Consider the following 18,546-nt stretch of genomic DNA (forward strand, 5'->3'; position numbering starts at 1 on the left):
GAGTCTGGCCTAGTCTCAGCCTCAGACGTCACGACCACAGAACGTTGGCTAAACGTCTGATGCATATGGTACACTTAACTGGAAACACTTCAGGAATGTCGAAGTCGTCATCTGATTAGTTAAATTCGATCGGATTTCCGGGAGACGCGAGTGTCGCGTCTATTTTCGGTCCGCCGGGAAACAAAGCGCAGACTAATTTACTCAGCGTTTTGCTAAATTGTGCTTATGCAAACGCCATTGTTGTTATACACATTTGCAACATTCGCGAACAAATTACTGACTTACTGCTTGTTCTCCCTCTTCTTATTTAACTTTCAATGCTGGTTATTTTAATGACTGACTTGTTGCACGCCAGTCTGTTGTTGTGGGGGCATTTCTACGCACCGAAACGTGACGCTGAACGAAACGAACTGTGATTGGTTGTTTGACATGTCGGTCAAACCGTCTTATGGGCAAGAATTCCAGACCTTCAGCCATCAGTCTGAAGGTCTGGCTACGCGAGACTAAGCCTGGCCTAAAAAAGCATTTAAAGGTGCCATAGAATGGAAAACTTACCTTGGCATAGTTAAATAATAACAGTACATGGACATGACATACGATGAGTCTCAAACACCATCATTTCCTCCTTCTTATATATATCTAGTGTTTGCAAAAGACCACACGAAAAATAGGTCAATTCCAACATAACACCAACTATTACGCAATAGCCCCGGGATCGTAAATAGTTACGCCCCCAACATTTGCATCGCCCAATCATCGGTAACGTCAGCACATCAGTTAAACAAGGCGAGTCACTGAAGGGACACGGTTAGCTTAATGCTAGCATTAGCCTTATACATTACAGTACAAAAGATTTCACTTACCACATAAACAGAGAGATGACTGCGCTGATGATGGTGTATGATGGAGAAATAACTGCGCCGATGATGGCGAATGATTTACAGATCCTGAGTATCACTGTCAAGCAGCTGAACTTGTGTGGTAAGTAGCACTCCCTCTGCATTATAACTTTACACAGAGCACATGGATCACAGTAATGAGACTAAAATGCCGGCGATTCAAAGCGGCAGATTCAACAAACCACATATTAAAAGCGGCTAGAGCTCCTAATTAAATATATATTTTTGTCAATGTGCCAGCTAGAGATGAGCAGCTCTGTGAAACAGCCAATCAGAGCAGAGCTCATCAATATTCATGAAGCTTCCAAATAAGGCATTAACAGAGCATTTAATTCTAGGGACAAATCCTAGGGTTGAAAATGGACCTGTAAAACCATTTCTGGACATTTTTTGCCCTTTCCTATGCCATATACCTTCTATGTAGATATCAGAGAACAATTTAAAATATTCTCTCAATGCATTCTATGGCACCTTTAAAAATACAACTTGGTCAGAAGACTCAACAGTGGTATGTTCTTGCTCAAGTCTTAAAACATTAAAAAAATCAAAGACTCGTTTTTGTAATCACTGGTTTTAAGAGCGGTTAAAATGTAATGGCAAAATAGGTAACCATTCAAATATAATTGACCATAATCATGGTTTCAATTAACTCAGTATCCAAACTGACAACTGAATGTTAGTGAACTGAATGTTATCCAGTAAACGTCAAAATGTGCTTGAAGTCTCTATAGTGATACCATAGTAAAAATAAAAATTTTACAGTAGAACTTGTCATACTGTATTGATTGGGAGATACCTAAGGTCACGTTACCATTGCTAACACATTTGGAGCTGCTACCTTCACTGGGCCGAGTATGCTGAGAACTTCCTACGCCAAGCAATCACCGGTAGTTACCATCCGTCCCTTTTTTCCTGGTTAGGTGAGCCAACGAAGGTTTTAGTTGTCAACCACTGGTTCCAGGAGAGCGAGAGGGTTTGGGACTTAGCTCACGTTCATCTCCAGCGAGCATCATGGACTCAGATTACACTGCTGGAGGATCTGGAGTTCCAGGCAGCCAGCAGACCCTCTCGCTCATTCACAGTCGCTACTGGTGGCATGCTGTATCAGCTCAGTTTATACCTAGACAGCTGCTGGAAGGAAAGCTTGTCCCACTCCCAATAACTTATCTGCCATGGTCCCATATCTGACTTTGTCACCATTCTTCCATAGTAATGTTCCCTTTCGAAGCAACTATTTGTTTCAAAACAGTTGTTCAAAGGCATGTATCAAACTGCCTTCAAACTTAATTTCAGGAAACGAGGCTTTCTAATGTCATAACCGTTTCGAAATTTCAGTGGTTTGCCGTTGGGGGGCAATCTCTGTGAACCTGTGAATCATGTGTGTTCATTGAGATTAATGTATTATTAAAAAAAACATTTGCAATTTGGTTTGTAAAAGCTGTTTTTCCAATGGGTTTGTAAAAGCCTCACTTCCTACTAATTTCTGACAGCTATAACCCTCCAAAAAGCACATTTTGATTACTGTTTTTCACAAAATAAAGGTTTTTTCGTTGAAATGTCTTGGATATTTTGTCAATGAAGATGAACAATATTCCAGCATAAAACAAATATTTATAGATTGTTCTCTAATTTTGATCTCTACTGTATGTGTGTGTGTGTGTATATATATGCTATATGATTTATATATAAATATAAATTACATACATTTCTTAAATATATACATGTATGTGTATTATTATATACATATAAATATATAAAACACACACACACACACACACACACACACACACACACACACACACACACACACACACACATACACATGTTATGTAAACACAGACTTTGACTTTAGATGTGATTAATTGCAATTAATCGATTTGACAGCCTGTTTAATTATTTAGCCTATTTTCACTTGATCATTTGAGGTTTACAACAAAAATCTGGTCTAGTTGTCGCACTGGTTTGAACAAAAACGGCAGACAGGCTGAATGAAACTGTATATCCACTGTCTGACAGCAGGTGATGCTTATGGAAGAGCAGAAAAAAGAGCTTTTACCGGCTAATCACTGCTGGGCTTGGAAGATGACAAGCAAATATCATCTAAACTTTTCTGAAGACAGTTGGTTCCCTATTATGCATTCATACAATTTACTCAATCATATGAAGAGTTAATTTGCAAAAACAATTTTACGAGAATTTTTATTGTGTTTTCACGTTTTTATTTTGTTGTATTGTGCTAGCTGTATTTTTGAGTTATTATTATTTAACGAAAACAACCCAACTGCAGTTTGTTTGATATTACTTGGATTGCAGAATAAAAAAAATGTAAAAAAAAAAGATTTTTGAAAATTTTTATCTGCTTTTGCAAGCCACTCTTCATATACAGTTGTATATGATTATATAGAATTAATAAAAAAATCGTTCTTTCATATAAATTCTGTCTGCCTTCAGTCAAGTTTTTACACAAAACGAATAATTAAAATAACTAAACAATTAAAAATTAATATAACCTCATGGCCGATTTGTCAAAACAAATAATTAATTTGGAGTGGGACACGTGTCTATATTAGCTCTCTCTGATTGGATGAAAAGTACATCCGGAACGCCAGGAGCTTTTGGTGTTGGGGGCATTTCAGAAAGCGGGTTACCTGAGTATGTTTAAGGGTAAGTAAGCGTAAGTACCGTAGCAACTTATTCTCTGTATAACCTGCTTCGGAGTAGGTTATGTTTCAGAGTTTACTTCAGAGGTAATATGTAAGGTAATAATATATTATTCTAATATGGTTATTATATTTATTCTACAGTTATCTGTATACATTTTAAAACACTATTATGACAAGGTAATGTTTATTTTCTTTATTAAATTTTATTATCAATTCTCATCATAGATCGGCATTTTCTATAATGTATTTCGATAATAAAAATAAGTTTCTGATATGACTTATTAATTAGCATTAAACAACCAATATAATTATTATAATCAGGGAGTAAAATTTAAACGAAAACCAATATGATTGCACAAATGGCCGTTTCCATAGTGCGTCCGTTTCCATAGAGACACGTCAATTCATGCACTGGTGAAGTTGTGTTGTGTGTTAAACAAGAATAACATATCTTCACTAAAATGATCCCACAACGGATACCAGAAAAATTAGGTAAGATGAAAGCGAAGCAAATATGTAGTGATACTTAAGATTAAAAAACTGTGAGGAATATGCATGTAATGCCAAAACATGCTGTCAGTATTTCCATTGAATGTTGCTGCTGCAAGAGACTAACGTTAGATTTGGCCTTCGCATAACTGTACAGACTAGTGTAAACAGACGTCGATAAAAATAAATGCTGTAAATTATTTTTCAATATTTTTTCAGTCAATTTTAAAAATGGAATGCTTGATGAATTTCCCTTCAGGTTGGATTGGATCCTATGAGGATTGGTCAGTTATGAGCCCACAGCGAAGGCTGGTATGGTCTGCTTCAGTGAATCCTTGAATGCCTGTACTGCTGTATTTAAGAACCATAATTCAATTAAATTACTGTACCTTTCGCTAAATAGGAAACAAAAACTTGTGGGCATACATGTGAAGATCATGGCATCTGGAGCTATAACGGAACAGCAACAAAAACAGAACAAAAAGGCAGTAAGCAGAGAGTAAGAACAAACTCTCCTACCTGCCATCACAACAACTACGTCTAGATACGTGACCAACATAACAGAGGATCACCCGAGTCCCGCGGCTGACTTGGTACTCAGCATAGTCGTGATATCGGTCTGTATATCTCCTCCTGGAAGTTACGCGCTGGCCTCTGTTAACATTTCCACTGGCGTGCTGTCGCCTAACGGTGCGTTCACACTACAGCGTCAAATCCACGCTCAGTGCCGCTAGCAACGCTACAACGCCACTGCTTTGGGGAGTGTCTAATTTAGGGCTGAGCACACCTCTGAAAAACAATGTTCACACCCTATGTACGTTCCATTGTCTTATTTTAACGGCGGTTTGCAAAATAAACTGTAGCGTATACTAACAACATGCAAACTACATTTACTTTTGCTTGACTTTTTCAATAATATGTGATTTCAGGTCAGTAATCCACCAGTTTCAGAAACACGCGTCATAATCTTGCCTTGCCTACTCTTCACAGCGATTGGTTGTCGCCGGCGTTTTGCGCTCGAAATTTGCATAAAGTTGAGGAATGCCCAACCTTTTGACGCTGTCAGCTGCTCTCAACGCTTTCTCCGCGCCGCTTCCAATCCCAAAATGCACCACGCGACTGTTTACGCGCAACTTCCATGTGAATGAATTGAAAACGCTCGCTTCGCCCCGCTCGCTACGTGCCAGTGTGAACGCACCGTTAGGCGTAGAAAGTGCCTGTTGTTGCTGGTCCGCATAAGTTTCCACTTCAGTCGGCGTTTGGAGATGAGAGGTTGATCCGCGATGGCAGGATAGATCATGAAGGAAGAGATCCCGAGTTGCGTGAGTCTTTTCCTAGACTGATTCATCTCGCGTCTTTTCATGGCAGTTTGGTTGCTGTAGTCGGGAAAGAAGAGAAGCGAGTTGCACTTGTGGAGTATTTGTCCAGCGGCTCGTGCTCCGTTAAGGACGGCGTTTCTGTCTTGGAAGCGAAGCAGTTTGAAGATTAGGGTTCGCGGACTCTTCCTGTTGGTATCACCGGTATATATACGATGCGCCCTGTCTATCTCGATTGATCTGTTTTTAAGTGACGGGATCCACAGGGGTAGTTGAGTTTGCATGAATTGTAAAGCATCGCTGCCCTCTTCCCCTTCCGCGAAGCCAACGAGACGAATGTCACACTGGCGACTTTTATCTTCCAGTTTCGCCATCTTGTCTTGAAATGTATCTACGATCTGCCTAACTTCGGCCGAGTCTTTGTTTAACTTTCCGAACAGCTGTCTGGATATTGTCAAAGTTATTACTGATCCGTCTCATCTCTTTCTCCAGGAATCCGATTCTTTCTGCGATCGGTTGGAATTCCTCCTTAAAGATTTCCCGAACGACGCCGAATTGTAGCTTTAGCCCGTTGGCTACCATGGCACGCAGCGATTCATTAACCGGCTCTTTCGGCCTTTTTTTCTCCGGAGAGGACGGCAAAAGCTGTCGTTTAGCCATCACCAGAAAGTAAATAGATTCAGGAAAACAAATATAAGAAAGTTGTGCCGAGACTACAAACTTAAACGCATGTTTTTGACACGGGGTCGGGAAGCTTCAGACTCAAGCGTCCATCACTGTCAGCGGGTCACCTGATCTCGTGAATGAAATTCTTGAAAAATATTTAAATAAGTATTGTGCATAAATGTACATATTTTAAAGGGGTCATCGTGTAGATGTTAAACTCACTTTTACATGTTTGAACATAAATGTGTGTTGGCAGTGTGTGTAGGCATCCACCATATAATAATAAAAATCCACCCAGTGCTATTTTTAACTCTATAAATCATATCCCCTTTTTCAAATCAAGCCATTCTCAGCTTCTTGGCTGTGTGATGTCACACAGACCAAAGCCACTCCTACGACTGTTGATTGACACTGACGTTTTGCCTTAGACCCGCCCTGAGTGAGCATCAACAGTCCGCCATTTTTGGACGGCGGAGCAGGGACAGAGACAAGAATGTCACCTAAGCGATTGAGGTGTTTTGTTGTTGGATGTAATAATGAACCTAGCAGTCGTCATTTACTCATCTGAGCTGAACATGCAGAGGATTAACGTTACTTTTGTTTTTAAAGGGAATACGCCCCATGATCTACCTAAATGTGTCTGTTCATGCAAATCATTCGAGATTCAGCTTCACCTACAGAAGAAGTGAGTATAAGGGTTTTTTATAAATGCAAATATCCTTTCCTAATAATGTGCTAGTTAGCAAATTTTGGGCTAAAGTAAACAGGACAGCTCATCACTCTACAGAAGAGAGGGGCTGGGTGAGCAGAGCTCATTAGCATTTAAAGGGAAATGCAACAAAGCAGGTTACTGTGAAAAAAGGGCTGATTTTGACAAGGTAAAAAGAGTGTTGTTTTACACTACCATTGAGAAATGTTAACCAAAGTATGTTATAGACTTTTCATTAAGACCTAAAGAATCATTTCAACTTTTGGAAAGTGGGTATTTGATGGCCCCTTTAAATGACAAATAATTAAAAAAAAAAAACATACTTGGAAAATTCATAAATAAATTAAAATATTTAGATAAATATTTAAATATTTGTATATTTATAATGTAAATATATAAAAACACTAAGTTTTAAATGACAAAAAGGGAAAAAAAATCAGTAAAATAATAAATAATTTAAATAATTATGTATTTATTTATTTAAATTATTTAATAAATAATATTTATTTATTTATTATACATAAATAAATAAAATAGTAAGTTTAAATGTTGAAAAAGTAAGTAAAAAAAGAAATAATAAATACATAAGATAAATAAATAAACTCAGTTTTAAAAGAGAAAAAAATTAATAAAATAAAAATAAAATAAAAAATAATTAACTATTTATTTATTAATACTTAAGAAAATGTTTTATGAAGTTCCTGAAACAGTTCTGCCATACAAATTGCTAACAAATTAGAACCAAGTGAATGAAATATTCAAATACAATATGTAACTCTAAGAAAATTGTGAAACAATTTGCACAAGCTTATTAGAAATTAGTTAAGCAAGCTAATCATCAGCGAAAATATTAAATAAGTAAGTAGGTAAATAAATAGAAGTAGGTATAACATTAGGAGAGTTACAAATAACAAAGCAGTCTGTAATAGTGTGCTCCAGGGGATCCTTTGAACACCCATAATACATATTTGGGTAAAATATTTTAAAATAAATAAGATTTATTTCAAAAACATTTTGAAAAATCATGTTTTTTTTCATTGTGCATTCCAACTAATCTCAATCAAAATTGCTGTTGGGTTATTTTGATATGAAGTAAAAAAAAAAAAAAAAAAAAAATAGAGCTAACTAACACAATAAAACACAATAAAAACATAATGACAATAAAAAACATGAACATTGAACATTTTAAACAATGAACAATAAACTGCCATATATCCATATGTTTGGGTGTGTGTATGTATGTGTGTGTGTGTGTGTGTGTGTGTGTGTGTGTGTGTATCTGTTTTTACAAATAAACTCTATTTTTATATTTCGAAAATAAATAAATAATAAAAACTTCAACAACAGTGTTTGTTTTCTGACTTGCATACAGCACATATTTCCAATGTAAAAAGTTTTAGCAATATTTTAAAAAATAAAGACAAGTTTTATAGTAGATTTGGAAAAAAATATTTATTTGTTATTATATTTATGTATTAACAATTAATAAATTGAAAAACATAATAAAAAATTATTTTAAAAAAAAAATCTGTTTTTGCAAATAAACTGTTGATATTGTGTATATATATATATATATATATATATATATATATATATATATATTAAAGATAAAAGATAAAAAAATGAATAAAAAATATAAAACATTAAACATGTGTATGTTTGTTTCTTTTCTGACTTGTATACAGCACATATTTCCAATTTAAAAAGTGCTTTGTGATATATATCAAATGATAGAATGCATTTGGTAGGCAGCAAGCCTGAGGTCATAAATAAGAGTATTCCCTGTCTGATGCACTTCTCCTTTGAACACTAGGTGGAGACAAATATCTACAAAACATCAACCAGTCATAATTATTTAAAATAACATCTAACACTCAATTTACTAGGCCTTCTACTTTTTAGTGCTTTGAGGCAAAAGTTATGCTCTGTGGATTCACAGTTTTAAAGTGTTGACATCTTTAAAATACCACTGCTATTTGTGAAATGACCTACAGTACCTGATTTCTTTGAAACGCCACCTACTTCGATCATTATTTACATTTTGAACATAGACGTGAAAGTGCACTATCCAAACTTTCATGAACGAATACATTTTGTAATATAATTTTGAAGTACAGTTTCCATGGTAATGCAATGTCTGATTTTGAAAATGGTTTAAAATTGGTTTATTTCACAGGATGAATTTGGAGGGTTTTAAGCTATCATTTGATATATAACTTATGATGATTTATAAAACGTGATAGGACCCTTTTCTATTCATGACATGACAATGCCTCTGTGTATAAAGCATGTTCAATTAGAAATGATTGATTCAGTCAGTGTGGAAGAACTTGACTGGTCTGCAGAAAGCCAGGTCCTAATCCCAGCTGAACACCTCTGGTGTGACTTTAAATGCAGACCTTGAGCTAAAAACTCATCTCCAAACACCAATGACTTGTACATGCACTACATGGACAAAAGTATTGGGACACCCCCTTCTTTAGAACAGAAAAATGCACTTCCATAGCTGTGGCAACAAATTAAAAACATAATTAATGTATTTAAAAATTGTATTTCCATCTCTGTTGCAGTTTTGGATTTGTCCAAAATGACTGTACCCGTACGTACAAGTCATTGGTGTTTGGAGATGAGTTTTTGGCTCAAGGTCTGCATTTAAAGTCACACCAGAGGTGTTCAGCTGGGATTAGGACCTGGCTTTATGCAGACCAGTCAAGTTCTTCCACACTGACTGAATCAATCATTTCGATTTGAACCTTGATGGAACAGAAAAGGGTCCTGTCTAAACTGTTGCTGTAAAATTAGAAGCACACAATTCCCTAAAATAGCATTATGCTTAAATATTAAGATTTGTACTTATGGAAATTACTAAAGTAGTCAAACCTGTTCATTAGAAGGGGGTGTCCCAATACTTTTGGCAATATAGTGCATCTATTTAGGAGTCTTAGACCTTTCCAATGATGTATAGTTTGTCATGATTAGATTAGGATTTATTTGTAATATAGTGAAGTAAACTTCAGTCAAGTTAATGAAATTGCAATTAAGCAATTAATGTTATAGGGGACATCAGGTTAAATTGTGACAATTTCTTTTTGTGTGATCAATTTAGATTCTTCCTGTGACTTTCTCTGTATCACTTGTGTTATTATGGTGATTGTTAGAATGTATTAAAGGTACAAAACAAAATGGACTTATTTTTATTCTTTCTTGCTTGCTTACATGACCCTTTTATACTAAAATTTACAGATTGACCTGTAAATATGTTTACAGTTTTACTGTGTTTTACAGAATTATTCTGGCAACCACAGCTGCCATTTTTTCTCTATAAAAATTACAGCATTTTTTTTTCACAGAGTAGGTTTTCGTTTACAGTAAAGTCAGTAGACAGATAAAAAGAAATGAATTCCTAAGAAAAGCATGAGTAGACATCTCTAAAAGGTTATTTTTGTCATCATGTGTCATGTTTTCATCCATAGTGGAACAACACACACACTGTAAGCCGTCCTTTTCACATCCTGTCATGCCGTGACCTATAACTATTAGCCCAAGGCATGTTTTCATGCCTACTAAACCTGACCTATAGGTCCGGCCTAGCTCATATATCCTAGGGACAGAGGGTTTTGATGTGGAAATAACTGCAACAACCTTCAGACGTCCTGTCTTCGACTTCATAAATCCATACAGCTTTGTTTTCGGCATTGGAATTTGTCTTTAAGAAAGTTGGCTACATAGAAACCTGTCTGGTTGCTTTGTCATGAAACAGACTTTGCAGTGGCAAATAAGACTTCTCTTTAAGTCTTTATGTATGTGTGTGTGTGTGTGTGTGTGTGTGTGTGTGTATGTATACACACACACACACACACACACACACACACACACACACACACACATCAACACAATTTAAACACAGGATTATTCTAATTTACAGGTCAGAGGTCGTTTAACATTTGGTGCTAAATTTACTGCAGCCATGTTAACACCTTACTGGCAAGTGTTTACAGACTAAGAGCTTCGAGATCCCAGCCTCAACGTCACTGTTTGTGCTTTTTCAGTTAGTGTGAATGGGCATACCAGAGCAACATTCCCAAATGACACCTCTCTAGGTATACTTTTACATACGTCAATCTTATCTGCTTTTTTACCCCCTATCTCTTTGTGTGCACTTGTGAGACTGTGATAATAGAGTTGAGATCGGTTACAGACCTTTTGGAGAATGTGCAAGAGGCTATTTGTGCTCACCACATGATCTCCAGTTACAAACCTCATACTGTAACAATATTTCGAAGAGCCCAAAATGGGTGTGGATGATCAATAACATACTTTTCACATCACACTAGACATTCCTTTGTCACCAACTGTTAGAATCCACAAGGTTTAGACTAAGGGTGGGCGTTATGGCAAAAATATCATCATCACAATTTTTTTTCAGAAATAGTTGTCTGAGCAGTACAGCCCAACTAATTTCCCTATATTAAAACCAAAGCCTTATAAGGTAACAAAATATTAAACAAAAATAATGACTTTATATATAATAAAAATAATAATTTTATCTTTGTTTGTTTTTTTAAATAAGAACAAAGTTAGGCTACATGTTACAAATACACATAATATACAAATAAAGTAAATGTAAAGAAATTTAACTAACAAATATAAAACTATATACATAAATTATACATAAATTATACATTGACTCTTCTTAAAGCAACTGTATTAAAGTTCTTCAGTCAAGAGCAGTGAGTGATTTTTCCTTGTGTTTTGTTTTATTAGCGTACCAGCACCCAAAAATACAGTTCTGTCATTTACTCACTCTCAAGGTTTTTTTTAAGCATAAAACATGTTGAAGATAAAACCTATTTTTAACTAGATAAAAAAGTTTGTCAAGACAAACTTTGAAGTTGGCCTGAGAAAGCTGGACCAGAAAGTTTTAAAAAGTTTGAACGGTTTTAAAAAAATGTAAAAAGTAATAACAGTTTCAAAGTTTTAAGTTTGAAGGTTTTCAGTCGGAAATAGTCTGAAGTTTAAAGTAGTTTTAAAAGCTTAATGTTTGATAGATAATATATGGATAAATATATATATGGATAAAGATAGATAGATATATAGATAGCATGTTTCTAGCATGATTAACAAGTTTACTAACATGATTACCAAGTTGCTAATATGTTTCTAACATGATGACCAAGTTTCTAGCATGTTTTTAACATGATTAGCAAATTGCTAACATGATTAGCATGTTGTTAGCATGTTTCTAACATAATTAGCAAAGTTGCTATCACGTTTCTAACACTATTAGCAAGTTGCTAGTGTTTCTAGCATGATTATCACATTTCTAACATGTTGCTTGCACGATTAGCATGTTGCTAGCATGTTTCTAACATGATAATCAAGTTGGTAGTGTTTCTAGCATGATTAGCAAGTTGATAGGATGTTGTTAACTAACATTAGCAAGTTAGTTTGAATGAGTTGAATGAGTCAATGTAAGTCTAGGATTTTTCTCAATTTTAATAATCATTTTTAGGAAAACCGTAAGTCAGATCAGTTAGAAAAGATATAGCACACTTGGTGAGATCAGTCTAAGGATCTGGGCTGAGTTTGGAGTTTGTAGAGTTGAAGCTCTAGGAGGAGATAGAGTTGATAGTTTTAGTCTCAAAATAATAATAACTGTAAGTTTAAATAGCATTCAGTAAGTTGGCTTTCTCAAGCCAACTTAATAATGTGGGTAACCAAACAGTTGCTGGTCCCTAGGTGCTTCCATAGTAATTTTTTTTTTCCACTATCAAAGTGCTAGTGTTATCCACATTCTTCAAGATATCTTCTTTTTGTGTTTAGCACAAGAAAAAAAATGAATAGAGATTTGGGACAACATGTGAGTGACAAAATTTTTGGGTGAACTGTCCCTTTAATACGGTGGCCGAGAGAGGCCAATGCGTTGCAAACTTAAGAAAACACATGCAAACAGAAAAAACGACAACAAATTAAGAAAACATCTTCATCAGTTTGACAACACAGGCGCTGCAAATCCTCGCAACACAACCAAACTCAGAAACGCGCTGCGAACACAGGAAGGCGCTGCAAACTAACAAACGCGCTGCATATAGCTCGGTCCACACGGAAATGTTTGAGGGGGACCTCAAAAAGTGACGAACTCATCTGGGACCTGATTATTTACATCACTATATTACCTGATTATTTATATCACTATCACCTTTAAAGGAACCGTATGTAGGATTGTGGCCAAAACTGGTACTGCAATCACTTTCAAAATACTGTAGAACGGTGTTTCCCCTCCTGCTCACCCCCTGACTCGAGGTTGCCAGCTAAGCTACAGGAGTAGGCTGCTACAAGGAGCTTCCAACGGCAAGTGACGAGTCCTACACAGAAATTTGTTTTTCTTCTGTTAATTATGTTTATGCTTCACAAGAGATGTTTTGCGAAGTAATTATCTATCGCAAAAATTTACAGATGACGATTAGCCAAATATTTCGTAAAGATGTACTGTAATACCACATTTCAGTCGGAGCATAGGTTGTTTTCATACCCTGCTAGTGGTGCGATATAAAGCTTTTTATGAACGCATTTAGCACTGCCGACCGTGGAAAATCCACTGTGTACGGAAGCAAAGTTAGCCAAACATAGATGAATCTTACCTGTCCAGGAGAAAATTACCAACGTTGGCGTCTATCTTCAAATTCTTCTCCGTTTTCAGCCGTCTCCATCTTTCAAAGGCATATACAAATCCTTGTTTTATTTCCGACTTTGTCACGACGTATTTCGGATTCATAACGAGGTCTTTTAGGTTTTGTAACGTTATACATGTTTTATCCGACACGTTCGTATAGCTGCAGCTCTAACAGAGATGGCAACCCGGATCACGAAACTCTACTGACTTCGTGATTGGTAGATAGCTGGAGGGTGGAGCCTCAGACCAAAACACAAAATGACAACAATAACATCAGTTGAGGGCTGCAACTCTCACTTTTAAATGACAATATCCTGGCCGGACCACTGTTGTCAGTGATATAAGTATTTGAAATGAACATGATTTCTTAATGTCTAGTGACATGTTAGGGCCATTTTATAATTAACTGACATCAATTTCTTACATACGGTTCCTTTAAGTGATACTATACTATCACTAAAAGGTGATAGTTCACCGATAACACCTCTGCTCTGACCAACAGCCACTGAACAAATAATCAGGTCCCAAATGGGTTTGTTACTTTTTGAGGTCCCCCGAAACATTTCCGTTGTGGACCGTGTTATATGCAGCGCGTTTGTTAGTTTGCAGCGCACTCGTGTGTTTGCAGCGCGTTTCTAAGTTTGGTTGTGTTGTGAGAATTTGCAGAGCGTTTCCGTATTTGTGTTTGCGTTATGAGGATTTGCAGCGCCTGTGTTGTCAAACTTCTTAATTTGTTGTCGTTTTTTCTGTTTGCATGTGTTTTCTTAAGTTTGCAGCGCGTTGGCCTCTCTCGGCCACCGTACTTTAATGACAATCGGGAGCATGTTTAGTTCTGTCGCTTTAAGAGCTGCACACATCTGACAGGCGAGCATCCGTTTTTCTCTCAAATGTTTACGTTCACTTTAGACATAACCAACTGAGTTTTCTTGCGTGTTTTTGACAGTATTAGCGAATCAGACGCCAAAGATAGCTTAATCCAGTAATCAGGTGCTGTTCGACAGGCTTTTAGCGCACGAGCTTCAGGTTTACCTGAACAGCGCGTGGACGAAATAACGTTATTTTACTATTAAGATGGAGGCACGCCCTAGCACGATACTACAATATTTATTCAAAAGCAGATCGTGGAGACATTTTAATCGTCCACAATCAAAAATCGTCAAATCGCACACCCCTAGTATAGATCTGAAAGGTTCTGGTTGTTGAATAAAGTCATTTTTTTCTTCGCGTGCAAAGAGTATCCTAGTCTCTTGATGTCTACCAATAGCTGCGCTGCCATAACCTTTTAAATTGCACAAACTGAAATTACGAATTGAAAATAAGCCTAAAGACGTCAATTGCGCAAAAAAAACATATATCGCAAAAAAGTTTTTATGCTCGCATGAGGTGGTTTTTCAGGCAATGAATTTACAGGTCACCGACAAAAGGCTGAGTAATTAATGACAGAATTTTCATTTTTGGGTGAACTGTTCCTTTAAATCCCAAGACTTTTATCCTGTGTTTGAGTTTTTAAAGTGACTTACTGATGTGAAAAAGGGCCTGAAATGTGTTTACACTTGTGAGGAGATCTGCAGTACATTACGGTGCAGTTTAAGAGGATGTGAATGAGGTGTACAGTCCCAGAACTGAGATCATGAAGGTCAGGACCCCCTCAGAGAGATAATGTGAAACACCTGAGGCCCCAGAGGAGCTCAGAGAGCTTTCATACAGAGTCTACTGTTGAAAGTAAACCTGGAAATGTGAGGCCTCACAGCTATCAACACGGTTCCGGTGATAACCTTTGCATTATGGACTGAGTTTCATATAAAATGGACCATTTGTTGTACAGAGAAAAATGGCACGATAATATTTGAAGGCAAAGTTTTGTTTTCAAAGCTTATTTAAATCCATGGACATACCTTGTTTTTGTAAGTTAAATGTATTGAATGTTATTCAAGGCTTCTACTCATTTTAACTAATGCATGAACATGACTTTTCCACTCATTCATGATTTACTGGATAAGGATTATCGACATTACAACAAAGGTATTCTTGTCAAAAACGTCAGAGTAAGCACAAATAACCTATTTGACAACTTATACATTTTATGTTATGTTTGAACAGTAAGATTTGAAAGGTTTTTTAAAGAAGTATTTTCTGCTCACCAAGCCTGCATTTATTTGACCCAAAGTGCAGCAAAAACAGTAAAATTTTGAATTTTTTTGTACTATTTCAAATAACTGTTTTCTATTTGAATATATTTTAAAATGTAATTTATTCCTGATTTCAAAGCTGTTTTTTTAGCATTATTACTCCAGTTATATGCTCCTTCAAAATCATCCTAATATTCTGATTTGCTGCTCAAAAAACATTTATTATTATTATTTTCATGTTGAAAACAGCTGAGTAGAATTTTTTCAGGTTTCTTTAATAACTAGAAAGTTCAGAAGAACAGCATTTTCCTAAAATAGAAACCGTTTGTAACATTATAAATGTCTTGATCGAAAGTGATGATAAATTTAAAGCATCCTTGATAAATAAAAGTATTAATTTCTATAATTTCTTCCCCAAGCTTTTGAATGATATAATGTATAATCTTACAGAAGCTTTTTATTTCAGATAAATGCTGATCTTTGGAACTTTCTATTTATCAGAGAATCCTAAAAAAAAAAAAAAAGTAGTCAACTGTTTTAAATATTGATAATAATAATGACAGCAAATTGGCTTATTAGAATGATTTCTGAAGGATCATGTGACACTGAACACTAGAGTAATGATGCTGAAAATGTAGCTTTAATCACAGGAATAAATTACATTTTTAAAATGTATTCAAATAGAAAACAGTTATTTTAAATAGTAAAAATATTTCAGAGTTTTACCGTTTTTGCTGTACTTTGGATCAAATAAATGCAGGCTTGGTAAGCAGAAGAGTCTTCTTTAAAAAACATTACAAATCTTACTATTAAAAAGCTTTTGACTGGTATTGTAGGTATCTATGTGAGTTTAATAAGCGTTATTTTTTTCCCCCTTTTGGCTATGTTCAATAGCTGAATTTAAAAAATAAACCCATAATGAGTAATATTCACTGGAGTAAACAGACTGACAACTTGCCCTTGCACTTAACCCCATTTTTTAATTTTCATTAAGAATTTCCTTTAGTGGTGCAACAGATCACAAAACTCACAGTTCGGATCATATCACGGATTTGGAGTCACGGATCGGATCATTTTTCGGATCAGCAAAAAACAATTTTTAATAATTACTGAATGCTAACTTTAAGTACTTCTAATCCACAGCAAAAACTACTAGCTGAACTAATAAAGTCAATTACAAAAATGAAAAGTGTAGATTAATACAAAATAAAGTTACTAATAAAATCAATAACACTAATATTCAGCTGCAGAAATGTAATATTTAATTGTAAAATAACTATTGCTTCTCACTGCAGGTATTTATAGGACGCTGTCTCTTTAAGGCCTAATGCACGTCTCTGATACTGGCACGCATCTTTCTCAGCTGTTTCGGTTCACTGAAGATATAACCGACTGTGTTTACCAGAATACCAAAACGGGTATTAAACATAACTTTGTATGTACGTTAAAGGTCCCATATCGTACACATTTCTGGAGGTTTATTTTATTTGTTGATGTCCTTAAGAATATATATTTGCGGTATAAGTGCCAAAATCCATCTCAATATATTTTTACAGCTCCTTTTTTAGGAGCTCTGTCAAAAACAGGTCGATTTTGGCCCATCTAATTAATATTCATGAGCCTCTCTTCTGATTGGCCTGTTGTTTTCTGAGTGACGCACAACCAGGCCAATCACAGGTAACTACGGTCATGTATGCTGTAAGCGTAAGCGAGCTCAGAGCAATAGAGAGAGCTGATACTCAACAGGATATTTTAGAATGATCATTAATGTTTTTTCTTTTACAAACACCGAATGCAGTAGGCTACATAACTGTTGCTTTAGTAAAGCCCCTTTCACAATGCGCGCTGATTCTGGAAAATTACGGGAACTGTGTGAACCAAAGCCAGAACCTAAAGGCAGTGTTGTAGTAATGATGCACGTTATCAAGCGACTCTTCACAACGAAAAATAACGTTACGTGCAAAGTGGAATGAAGCAGCGATCATCAGGCAGAGCCAGCTCCTCACTATCAGCGCTGAAGCACAGTTTGTTCAGGTTAGTTTCAGTTTAGTGAAACGTACGCGTCGCATTACATCTCACATCCAAACGTCACATGTCTTTATGGTTTGTGTGTAAAGCACGCACAGATTCCGGAAAACAACTGTGAATGAACCAAATTAAACAATTCCGGAACAAATCGTGGGACACATTATCCGTGTATTTACCGGAATCGCTGTGTGAAAGAGGCTGAAGTTGACGTGCCGCTGGTCTCTTATATTAACGTTGTTCTGAAGCCTGTGTAATGATCGTAGCTTGACATCTATCGACTGAACAGGGTTTTCTCCACTTGTTTTCCTGTTGTTGTTGCTCAATGGAATGGATGCGTTGTTGTCTGGGGGTTTGACAAAAGGAGGGTGGGACGTTGGTTTGTGACTGAAGGCGGTGACTTGAGTAGATCGGACGTCACATCGTTACGGAAGTCACAGCTGCTCGTGAAAATGAACAGCTACTTTAAGCAGGCTGTGTGCAGTTTACTGTGGATTGACTGTTTTGAAACTCATATGGTAGTTAGATAGCCCCTAGACCTTAGTTATCATGAAAAAAGCCAGGAAATTTTGATTTTGACGATATGGGACCTTTAAGAGAAGTTTTAAAGAGGAATCAACCTGTGAATCACGCAGTCTGAATCGCGCGTCTCTCTCTGTGCGCGTGCTCGCTTCAGGTACTGTATGTGCGGCAGCGGTAAAAACGCACGTGGTCTCTTTTGCTGCAGCAGTTTAAGTAGTTTGAATGGGTAAATTGACAAGACAAAACATATGCAAATCATACCCTTTTACTCTATGATGGTTCAATTTAACAGTTAATCCGCGAACCACATGCGTACCGAACCGTGGGGTCCGGTCCGTACGGATCACGGATCATCTGCGTTCCGTTGCACCCCTAATTTCCTTAATGTCACATTAAAACAATTTGATAAATTCTTTATTCATTTAAAAAAAGAAAACACAATGCAGAACATTTCA

Source organism: Garra rufa, chromosome 3, assembly GCF_049309525.1.
Source record: "Garra rufa chromosome 3, GarRuf1.0, whole genome shotgun sequence".
Classification (NCBI taxonomy): domain Eukaryota; kingdom Metazoa; phylum Chordata; class Actinopteri; order Cypriniformes; family Cyprinidae; genus Garra; species Garra rufa.